Source organism: Tursiops truncatus, chromosome 10 (genome assembly GCF_011762595.2).
Source record: "Tursiops truncatus isolate mTurTru1 chromosome 10, mTurTru1.mat.Y, whole genome shotgun sequence".
Lineage (NCBI taxonomy): Eukaryota > Metazoa > Chordata > Mammalia > Artiodactyla > Delphinidae > Tursiops > Tursiops truncatus.
Genome location: NC_047043.1, coordinates 59,547,989 through 59,559,408, shown reverse-complemented (window position 1 = coordinate 59,559,408; position 11,420 = coordinate 59,547,989).

The window sequence follows — 11,420 nt, the reverse complement described above, 5'->3', positions numbered from 1 at the left end:
AATATACATCTTGATTTTTAAAAAATTAATTAGCTGATTTCTAAACATACACTCAATTTCTTGATATTTCCTATCTTGCTGTCTACATTTGGCTATTTTGCAAACATATAATACCTTCACATAAGAGTGAATATAGGGGGCTTCCCTGGTGGTGCAGTGGTTGAGGGTCTGCCTGCTGATGCAGGGGACACGGGTTTGTGCCCCGGTCTGGGAGGATCCCACATGCCGCGGAGCGGCTGGGCCCATGAGCCATGGCTGCTGAGCCTGCGCATCCGGAGCGTGTGCTCTGCAACGGGAGAGGCCACAACAGTGAGAGGCCCGCGTACCGCAAAAAAAAAAAAAAAAAAGAGTGAATATAGTAAATTAATACGTTTTCCAATTGTTGGCATTGAAAGTAGTAGGTCAAAGAAAGTTTCAGGAAAATGCGCAAAAATCCCTGGATTCTGGAAAGGGCAATTATAACAAAAACTGGGCTCAGACATGGTTTTGTTTCTCATTAGCTGTATGACTTTGGTCAAGTCATTTGACCCATCTGTGTTGTGATTTCTTTATTTGTGAAAGTGAAAGGATGACGCCTACCTCACCTTCCCTTTCTCACAGGGCTACTGTGCAGACCAAAGAAGATAAACTTTTTTTTTTTTTTTTTTGAAGATAAACTTTTTGAATCTAAAAGATTTAGCACACTTAGATGGAAATAAATTTTCAGAGAGGCTTTTGTAAAGGAGGCTAGTTGACAGAGGTCAGCTAACCACTTTGTAGTCATCTAGAACTCTAGGAACCTGACTGCTGTGATGACTACTGTGATCAGATAGAGTCTAGGCAGTCTATTTATTGATATAGAACAAGGTCTGGAGCCAAACTGGGCTGAGAAAAGGATATGTTGGTCCCCATCTCTGGACCTAGAACCATGTATGCACTAGGGCTAAGCAAATTGAACAAAGCTCCCTGAGGTGGGGCAGGCTTTAGGAGCATGAAATATTTGGTTAACCAAAGAACTCTGCCTTGCTAAGTGGTATTTACAATCCTGGGGTAGAGCCAAAAGGCTCCGGACAAAGGAAGGGATCAATCATATGACCAGAAGGCATGAGGTTCTAGGATTTTCCCAGCTTCAGACACCTACCCTCAGTATGTATTTCTGAAGAAGGTGGGGGAGGTCAATTGAGGATGCACAGACACAACCACTGGGAGAATAATACAGAGTTTTAGTTTGACAGGGTTTTTTTTTCCTCCCAACAGCATTTTGAAGATATTGTCCTATTGTCTCCTGACCTCTGTAATTGCCAATGAGAAATGCGTTGCCAGTCTGCTGGTCCTTCCATTGTAAGTAAGCTGTATTTTCCCTTTGGCTGATTTTGAGATTTTTCGTTTTGTCTTTGGTGTTCTGAAGTTTCACTATGACATCACTAAGTATGGATTTATTTTTATTTATTTTGCTCAGGACTCAAATTTCTTCAACCTGAAGATATGTGTCTTTCTTCAGGGATGTGCAGAAAAAAGATATTGTTGTACAACCACCATAATGGCAAAAATTAAAAATTATCAAGTTTTGGCAAGGATGTGGGAAAAATTCTCATAACTTACTTATGAGAATTTATAAACTATTACAACATTTCTGGGCTGCAATCTCGGGGTACTAGCAAAACAAGATATATCCAAGAAATATAATCCAAGAAATATCTATCGTCTTGGAAATCAAAAAGAAGATATGAAATAATTCCTGGTTTGAAGAAAGAACAGAATTAAAAGCTATATGGAAATGGTCAACAGTATTAGCCAGACACAAACATGCTTGGGGAGGTAAGGGAGACTACTGATTAACCTGGGGTCTCTCCAAGGTTACAAGTCTTAGAAAACAAAGATACTTGTTCAGAGTCAATTTTTTATCTGGGTTGTACTGTGGTTTCTGCTCGTTTCTGACATGGCAAAAGGGGGAAGAGTTAGAATGTACCCCTCCCTCTCTCCCAACTTTCCTTTGGTAACAGGTAAGAAAGCACAGTAGAAGATAATGGAACGTAGTAGAATGTGGAGGGATGTAAAATGGACAGTATTAGGTGGAGGGAAACTCAGAGCACAGGAGAGCGAGGGCATTGGGGCCGGCATTCTGCTGGGAGCTGGGGCGGCCAAGCACAGGCAGATGCCTGAAGCACCAACCAGGCCATGGATCTGTGTCCTTGAAAGAGCACAGCCAGACCTAGCCAAGCTTAAAGGGCAAGTGAGAATCTGGGGGCAATGCCAGGGGAAGTCCTGCTCGAGGTGTGGGGCTGGGTGAGAGGGAGTGCCAGAAGTAGGGAGGAAGCATGCTAGACTCAGATGGGCTGTAGCTCAGAACGCCATACTCCCGGAAAGAGGAAGCAGGACGAGTACTGTCCCAAGGCAGCTGGAGGGACAGAGTGTCCTGGCTTCCTCACTTGGGGAGGCCACTTCTCTGTGGAAGTGGCAATAACAAGGCAGGGAATCAAACTACACAGAGCCTTCAAGTAGAAATGTTCCCTGCCTAAATTCAGGTGCTAAATGAACAACAAAAAGAGAACCTCTACCATGAACAGTTTCCAACGAGGAGATACCTGAGGCCATTACAGTCCTGGGAATAACACCAGGGGTGCCATGACAGACCACCTGAAAGAACAAATTAGTGGGCCAGCCCCACTCAGACCCAATGAGGAAACTTCACATTCCTTTAGCTCATTTTAGATTTTGGTAAAGCCAGACCCCATGCTCCAAGTTTGCTGGGTTCTATCCTCCATATCGTCCAGATGATACACAGTTACTACAGAATGTGACATCGAGGAGAGAGCATGGTGTGTATTAATTCATGTAAAAAATTGGATATCAGCACAGAAATGTTAATAACTAGAAATTACTGAATTCTCTATGTTGTCTGTTGTGGAAATAAAGGCCTCTGGGGAATGGATCAAAAGTATCTGGAAATTACTTGAAACTGGTGAATAACTAAATGGAATTATATATAACTAAAATGTACTATAACCCAATTGTACTTTTTGTCTTTCAAGGGTTGGCTCCAGGGAGCACTACGCAGTGAATATTACAAAAATTACATAAAGCTCCGAAAGCTACTCTATGTAAATTTCTTGAGTGGGAATTCTCAACCATAATGTTTGGCATATTATTCTGATAATTCTATATCAGAATATAGAATTGTATAGTATATCAATTGATTTTTTGTTCTGACATTTTGACCGGTTTTGGTAAAACTGAGGTGTGTACCCAGAGTTGTCCTGATATATGCTTAAAAACCAGCCCTCTGGGTGGAAAGTCCTGGTTGATAGTGTTTGCCTATTTCCATGGTGTAAATACTTCCATTATGGCTGATTGTAAGCTACAAACGTGATATCACTGAGTGCAGAATTGGGAAGAGATGTGCAAAGTTGACCCTTGTGAGTCGGTACAGGACACTGTATATACCTATGGGCCTGTATGAAACTACAATTTTTTACTAAAAATGTTGCCCTGTAAATATATGAAGGCACTAGTGAAAGAAAAAATATAAAGAGAAAATAAATTCCAATTGGGAGCTCAAATGGAAAAAATTGACAGAGGATTTTTTAAACTTTGTATTCTACGTTTTATTATTATCTTTTATTAAGCAAACAAGCCATCTATGTGTCACCCTGAGTGTTCCAAAATCTTAGTTTCTTTGTTGTTCCCCTAGATGGAGGCTAGGGTCTCTCTCCTTTCAGATACTGGTGCTAAGACGATGCTGACCAAAGAATCGATGGGACCTGCTCACCGTGAAGCTAGTTTCAGGATGGCTGAGCTGAGGGTGGAGACAGAAGAAAAGATGTGGAGGCTTCTGAATTTGGGGAGGCAACACTGATATTCAGACTTCTGGTTTGGTATGATAATATATTGCTTTTAAGAAATTAATACTCATGGAAACAAGAAAAATCAGTTGTTCAAAAATTGAAAAAAAAAAAGAATGGATTGATAACCTCTTCTGTTAGAGCAAGCCAAGAAGAACTTATTAAAATTGAGATGAATTGGAAATATCAATGGACATGTTTTTAAAGGAGGCTTTATCTGTTCCATCCCTACAGTGATTTATGCCGTTGGATATTTTTGCTGCCATCTGCCAAATTCCAGTTGGAATGTGGGACAAGCTTATTTGTGGAACTAGTGCTTGTGGGTTCTAAAACTATTCTCCAGTGAAAGGAACAAATGCCCTTGGAGGATAGTTGACTCCATATTTCTGGGCAGGGAGAAAAAAATCAGGATTAGTTTGTAGATTCTAGATGTTGAAAGAAAACAAGGTTGCATTAAGGTATCAGAGAGTCATAAATCCATAATGATGCAAAAGAGAAGATAAAACAGAATTGCCTGAAAAACACACTCTCTGAAATTGTTTACTGAAAAGGCTGTGTATCAATTAATAAAAATTATGTGAAACCTACACTTAAGTTTTTCTAAGCAACCGTTTGCTTTTGTTTTTTTGTTTTTTGTTTTTGCGGTACGCGGGCCTCTCACTGCTGCACCACCAGGGAAGCCCTATCCTGTAGTTTTTTGACACTGCCCTCCTTCTTCTTGGTTCTTGCTATCACCATCTGAACTCTGGGTTGCCTAACCCAGCTTTCCCTCCAGGTCCTGGGCAGTGGCTTCTTGATACTGAGAATCTGGACCATCTCTGCTCTGGCTTTGCTCCTCTACCTGAATTCTATTACATATGGGCTTCCATGCCGCCCTCCCAAGATACACACACAACATACTGATCATCTCTCAACATGCGCTCAGTCTCTCTCTCTGTATTCTTATATATAACAGAGGGCGTTTTGCCCCAATGAATTCTTCACTAACATTATTTTTACACAGAATGGATCCCATAGTTTCTCATAAGAGCTGGTGACATTTTGGAGTCAGAAATATCCTCATGCACAGTTGTCATCTGAGTCTATAAGAAAATGAAGGTTGTAAAACCACTCCCTTCATCCAGACCTGCAGAACAAGTACAGACATTAGACTTTATATAGTCCAACATGGCTAATTTATAGGTGAAAAATGGAGTCCCTGAGAGGCTAAATGATCTGCCCTGAGTGTCTCAGAGAAACTGTGATGAAGGCACACACCCAGACCCACTGTTCAAAACTCTTTCCATCGTGAAGAGCAAATTAGTAAGTGACATCATTCTGGAGGCTATGAGGACAGAGTTGAGCAGGGAGAGACCAGCAGGAAGAACATACAGGAGGCTGTTTAAAAGTCCAGAAAGTAGTTGAGGGAATGGACTCTAATGTCAAAAAAGCAGAATATATCTGTAAGAGTAAATCACCTCACCAGCAAATGACACAAAGACCCATCTGCCCATCCCTACACTCCCCAGGGACCAGGCACTCCTAGCTGAGGCAATACTGTATATGGTCATGCAGAGGCAGGAAGGTGGTCTCCGAGGGATTAGCATGGATGAGGTTTAGGAGGCATGAAGAAGCAAAGCAGGAGATAAGGCCACTTCCGTAGAATTAGGACTTCCCTGCAAAGTCTGGAAATGTTCATTGTACCTAAGAACTCAGCCCGAGGTGAAGTTCCAGAAGAGGATCCAACACATGGTGGAAATACTGAAAGCCCAGTAATAAAAGGAATGCAAACACAATCACCCACGGCTTCCGTCTGTGAATGAGGAGCCATACATAACACATGGGGCAGAACCATGGAGAACCATGATGGAAGCCACGAGGAGGCCCTGGAGTAAGGTGTCCCCAGACCATGGGCAAACCATAGAGCAGTACTGCTAATGCAGAAGAACTCAGGGAGCAGCCCCTAGAGTGCCATGGTACGCCCACTAGACCGAGCACACACAGAGTCTTAATGATACCTTACAGCACCAGAATCAACTCACCACACGCTGGACTTAATTAAATGTTTAATCACAACCAACAATGCTTCCAAGTGTGGTTTCTGGAATAAACTAAAGTGTTCACATGCCCACCAGCCACTCACCCATCAGCACACACCGTATAAACACCAGTTCCCTCCTTCCACTGACATGTGTTAAAGATTTATTGAGCTATGCCCTATCAGGTATTTCATAAGATACCACATTACCTTATTTATTCATAATGTAGCAATTTAAAATAGCATTTTAGATGAGAAAAGAGTAAAGTTCAGAGACTCACCCAAAAGTCACATAGCTGATATTTAGAGGATCTGAGATTTTGACACCCATGCAAGTTCTATTCCCCATCTCTCTTCTCCTGGTCAATCTCAATGAACTGACTGGTGTCCCCCCAGGAGGCCTTAGGGGTGTCTTCCCTCGGGACGGGCGATTCCTGCTGTTGCTGCTCTCTCTCCCCCATGTAAGGGGCCAGGAAGCTCCTACATGCTGTCTGGCCAGTGGTGGCCACTGGTGGTGAGTCACGGGGTGTTGTAGGGTAGTGGGATGACCCAGCTACTCCCCACTTCAGATCCAGGTAGGCCAAGACTAAAAGCCACAGGCCACAGCTTCAGATGGGAGTATCTGTACTGAGGAAGCCTGGTGCTCAGCCCTTTCTGGCCAGGCTCCTGGTTTGCACTGGATCCTGATCCCCACAAGACGTACTCCACCATCCTCTGCTTCGTATGCATGAAAAATAGTCATCATTTCCTGAAGGCTTACTATGTGCCAGGCACTGATCTAAGCCTTTTAGATATACTTAATTTTCACAATGACCCTTTGAAGTACATAACTTTATTACCCAAGTTTTGTAGAAGAAGAAATAAATCGGCCTGGAAACATTAACAAGTTGCCCAGGATTCCATAATTAGTCAGGAGTGAAGCTGGGATTTGAACCCAGCAGCCTGGATTCTGGCTTTCTTGACTTGCATATTGACCTGCCATCCCCTGGGGTTCTTGATTTTGCCAACTTGACCAACTCCAGACACTGACCTCTTCTTCCTGGTTTCAACTCAATGACTCACAAACAACGTGGGCTCCTCAGTCTCCATTTGTGATCCTGTGGTTTTTGAACTGATGATGCCCTGCAGCTGGACACTTCCTGTCCCCGAAGTTTCCTGAGGCTCACTGGCAACACTGCCAAAGTGTTCTGGGCTTAACCCTTTGGAGGATTAACTAACCCCTTGTTCCAGCTGAGACCTACTCCAATGTTGAAAAGAAGGACTAACTAGTTCTAAAGCCAGGAATGCCCTGAATTGCTGTTTGCTGGGTGAATGTCTGTCTAGACTATTTCCCATCTGTAAAAAGCCCTGCCAAAATCCAAATAGAAAATATGGGTTTACTGTGCTTTGTGTCGATCGCATGTATTATTTAGGCTATACTAGGCTGAAGTAACAAACACTGATTGATGGATCAAAGACAATCAAAATCTGTGCCTTGGCTCAGGTGACAGTCCTGGGCAGGTGTGTGGATTGGCTGGACCCCTCTCCCCCACATAGGCATTAAAGGACCTAGGATGAGAGAGGCCCTGCCATCCTCAGAACAGGGCTTCCAAGGTCACTACTGTCCTGTTCTTCCCAGTCAAGTGGAAGGAGGAAAGAGTATGGAAGAATGCAAAGGAAGGGTTTCATGGACCATGGTCACAAATGGCACATACAACTTCTGTTCACATACCCTTGGCTGAAAATCAAACTGCAAGGGAGGTCAGGGAGTGCAATCCAGTTGTGTGCCCAAGAAGAAGAAAAACAGATTTTGGTGAACAATAAACTGTTCCTGTCGCTCTACTTCTGATAAGTAATAGTCTGCACATTCATATTTTGACTTTCTTCTTCAGTTTGCTCTTCTGCATTTTCCTGAATTCAGTTTTTATTTCTATATTTACTTTTCTACTTTACTGTGTTTTTTCTTTAAGTCTTCTATGGAAGGTGGCAGAAAAGAATTTTTTTTTTTTTTTTTTTTTTTTTTTTTTTTTTTGCGGTACACGGGCCTCTCCCACTGCGGAGCACAGGCTCCGGATGCGCAGGCTCTGCGGCCATGGCTCACGGGCCTAGCTGCTCCGCGGCATGTGGGATCTTCCCAGACTGGGGCACGAACCCGTGTGCCCTGCATCGGCAGGCGGACTCTCAACCACTGCGCCACCAGGGAAGCCCAGAAAAGAAATTTTTAAAAATGAATGTAGTAGAATGTAAATCAATGAAGTCAGAACACCCGCTCTCACCATACACAAAAATAAACTCAAAATGACTTAAAGACTTAAACATAAGACATGACACCATAAAACTCCTAGAAGAGATCATAGGCAAAACATCCTCTGACATAAATCGTACCAATGTTTTCTTAGGTCAGTCTCCCAAGGCAATAGAAGTAAAAACAAAAATAAACAAATGGGACCTAATCAAACTTACAAGCTTTTGCACAGCAAAGGAAACCATAAAAAATCCATAAAGACAACCTACAGAATAGGAGAAAAGATTTGCCAGCAATGTGACTGACAAGGGCTTAATTTCCAAAATATACAAACAGCTCATATAACCCAACAACAAAAAAAACAAACAACCCAATAGAAAAATGGGCAGAAGACCTAAATAGTTCACCAAAGAAGAAATACAAATGGCCAATAGGCACGTGAAAAGATGTTCAACATCGCTAATTATTAGAGAATTGCAAATCAAAGCTACAATGAGGTATCACCTCACATGGGCTAGAATGGCCATCATTAAAAATTCTACAAATAATAAATGCTGGAGAGGATGTGGAGAAAAGGGAACCCTTCTATACTGTTGGTGAAAATGTAAATTGGTGCAGCTACTATGGAGAACAGTATGTAGGTTCCTCAGAAAACTAAAAATAGAATTACCATATGATCCAGCAATCCCACTCCTGGGTACATATCCAGACAAAACTCTAATCCAAAAAGATACATGCTGTCCCTAGTTCACAGCAGCACTATTCACAATAGCCAAGACATGGAAACAATCTAAATGTCCATTGACAGATGAAGGGATAGAGAAGATGTGGTACATATATATAATGGAATACTACTCAGCCATAAAAAAGAATGAAATAATGCCATTTGCAGCAACATGGATGCAACTAGAGATTATCATACTAAGTGAAGTAAGTCAGACAGAGAAAGACAAACACCATATGATATCACTTACATGTGGAATCTAAAACATGACACAAATGAACCTATCTACAAAACAGAAATGGACTCACGGACATAGAGAACAGACTTGTGGTTGCCAAGTGGAAGGGGGTTGGGGGAGGGATGGAGTGAGAGGTTGGGGTTAACAGGCATAAGCAATTATATACACAATGGATAAACAACAAGGTCCTACTGTATACCACAGAGAATTCAGTATCCTATGATAAACCATAATGGAAAAGAATATAAAAAAAGAATGTGTGTGTGTGTGTGTGTGTGTGTGTGTGTGTGTATGCATAACTGAATCACTTTGCTGTACAGCAGAAATTAACACAACATTGTAAGTCAACTATACTTCAATAATAATAAGAATATATATATAAATATAAATGAATGTAGTAGAAAATGACAGAGTATAAAATGATTTCTCTTATATACATAGATGGGAAAGAAAAGGGGAAGATAGCTAGTTTTTGCTTTTGTTTTTGTTCCTAAGGAAAGGCCTACATTTGGGTAACATTTGCCAAGATTTTACAGATCTTAGGTCATACCCTGGACACAGTTCCCTTCTACACAGATATTCCCTTAATTGTAATATGGGTAACCAGATTCCCTTCTTGTGGTTATGCACATTATAGATGTAGATGACTGAAGAATGTCAGTCCATCCATGCTTATCTGGAATTCTAGTTACGATTTTTTTCATGAAGACAGAGCAAATAAAAATCATTATATTTATAAATATTTTGTATAAAAAGAACATTAAATGTAGGGTCTTTGTGACAGCTTTAAGTATTATTCATCACTAATTAATATATTCTATTCTGCCTTCAGACTTGAATAAAGATTTCTGGACTTGAATTTCATTAATAAGATGTCAAATTAATTATTAGGAATTCACATAAGGGAATAATGTATAATACTTGGAAAATGAATGAAAGCTTTATTCATTATTATTGAATAATCTCCAAGACATATAAATGAAGAAAGCAAGGTCCAGGGAAACCGAGATGATATAGAAGCCTAGTTTAAAGAGTAAGTCCTGGTTTTTATTTGTAACATTTCCTGTTCATTTTCAGATGCAGGGGAATGGTAACATGGGTAGATAGTGGATCATTTTTACTTCCTTCCCAATGATAAAGTCAATACTTTTGTGACAGCCACATAATTGGGTTTCCACTCAGGGATTTCTGGGAGAGAAAGGATCAAAATAAAACTCTTTGAAAAAAAAAAAACCACCTGGAATTCCAGTATGAACCTGTTTGTGTGAGACAGTAAGTAATCTTCTTCTCTTGTATATCATAAGAGCCTGGAATTGTTTACATTCTGCTCTAGGCTACTGAACCAAGTCAGCCAGAAAATAGCCATTGAAGAGCATGTTTTGGACTGAAAATCATCAACAGCCTCTGTGATTAGTGAAATAACTGGAGAGGCTGTCTTATTGGTTTGTGGCAGAGAATGACTCAGAGTGACATTGTGGTTATAATGGAAAAGGCACAATATTAAAGGTCAGTTCTATCTGCGGGGATCAGGGCATCAGTTCTATCTGTGTATTGAGCTCAGGATATTGGCTCTGTCTCTCAGCATGGCAGTGAGGATCCCATCAAATGAGGTAGTAAATATGATATGTAAAATGCAAGATCAATAGAGCTGATATTACTTTTATTGAATATATTTATATTTAATATTATTTTATATGATATTTTAAAAAAAAATCAGTGGTCACAGATCTCAATTTTCTTGTGTTCTTTACTGTCAGCATGACTTGACAACTAATTAGTCAAAACCACCCATGAAGGTAGGCAGACTTATGCTTCAAGGAGAACTACCCCACACTGTAACTGACTGTGTAATAGCAGTATTTTTTTCATGTTTTTTTTCAAAGTGCCTTGAAATCAATTGTGTTAGTCAGAGTTCACCAGAGAAACAGAACCAATAGATTGTGTGTGCGTGTGTGTGTGTGTGTGTGTGTGTGTAATATATATATGGAATTGGCTTGCCTGATTATAGAAGCTGAGATCTGCAGCTGTGAGCTGAGACCCAAGATTGCTGATGGTGTATCTAGTCTGAGTCTGAAGGCCTGACAATCAAGAGAACTGATATTGTGGGTTTCAGTCCCAAAGCTGCCATGTTCAAGACCCAGGAAGAGCCCATGTTTCAGTTCCACACCAAAGGCAGGAAAAACTGATGCCCCAGCTCAAGAGTCAGGCAGGAGGAGTTCCTCCTGAGAGACTGTCAGCCTTTTTATTCTCTCCAGGCCTTCAACTGATTGGATGAGGCCTACCCACCCTAGGGAGGGAAATCCACTTTACTCAGTTTACTGATTCAAATGTTAATCTCATCTAAAACACACTCACAGACATACCCAAAATAATGTTTGACCAAATATCTGGGCATC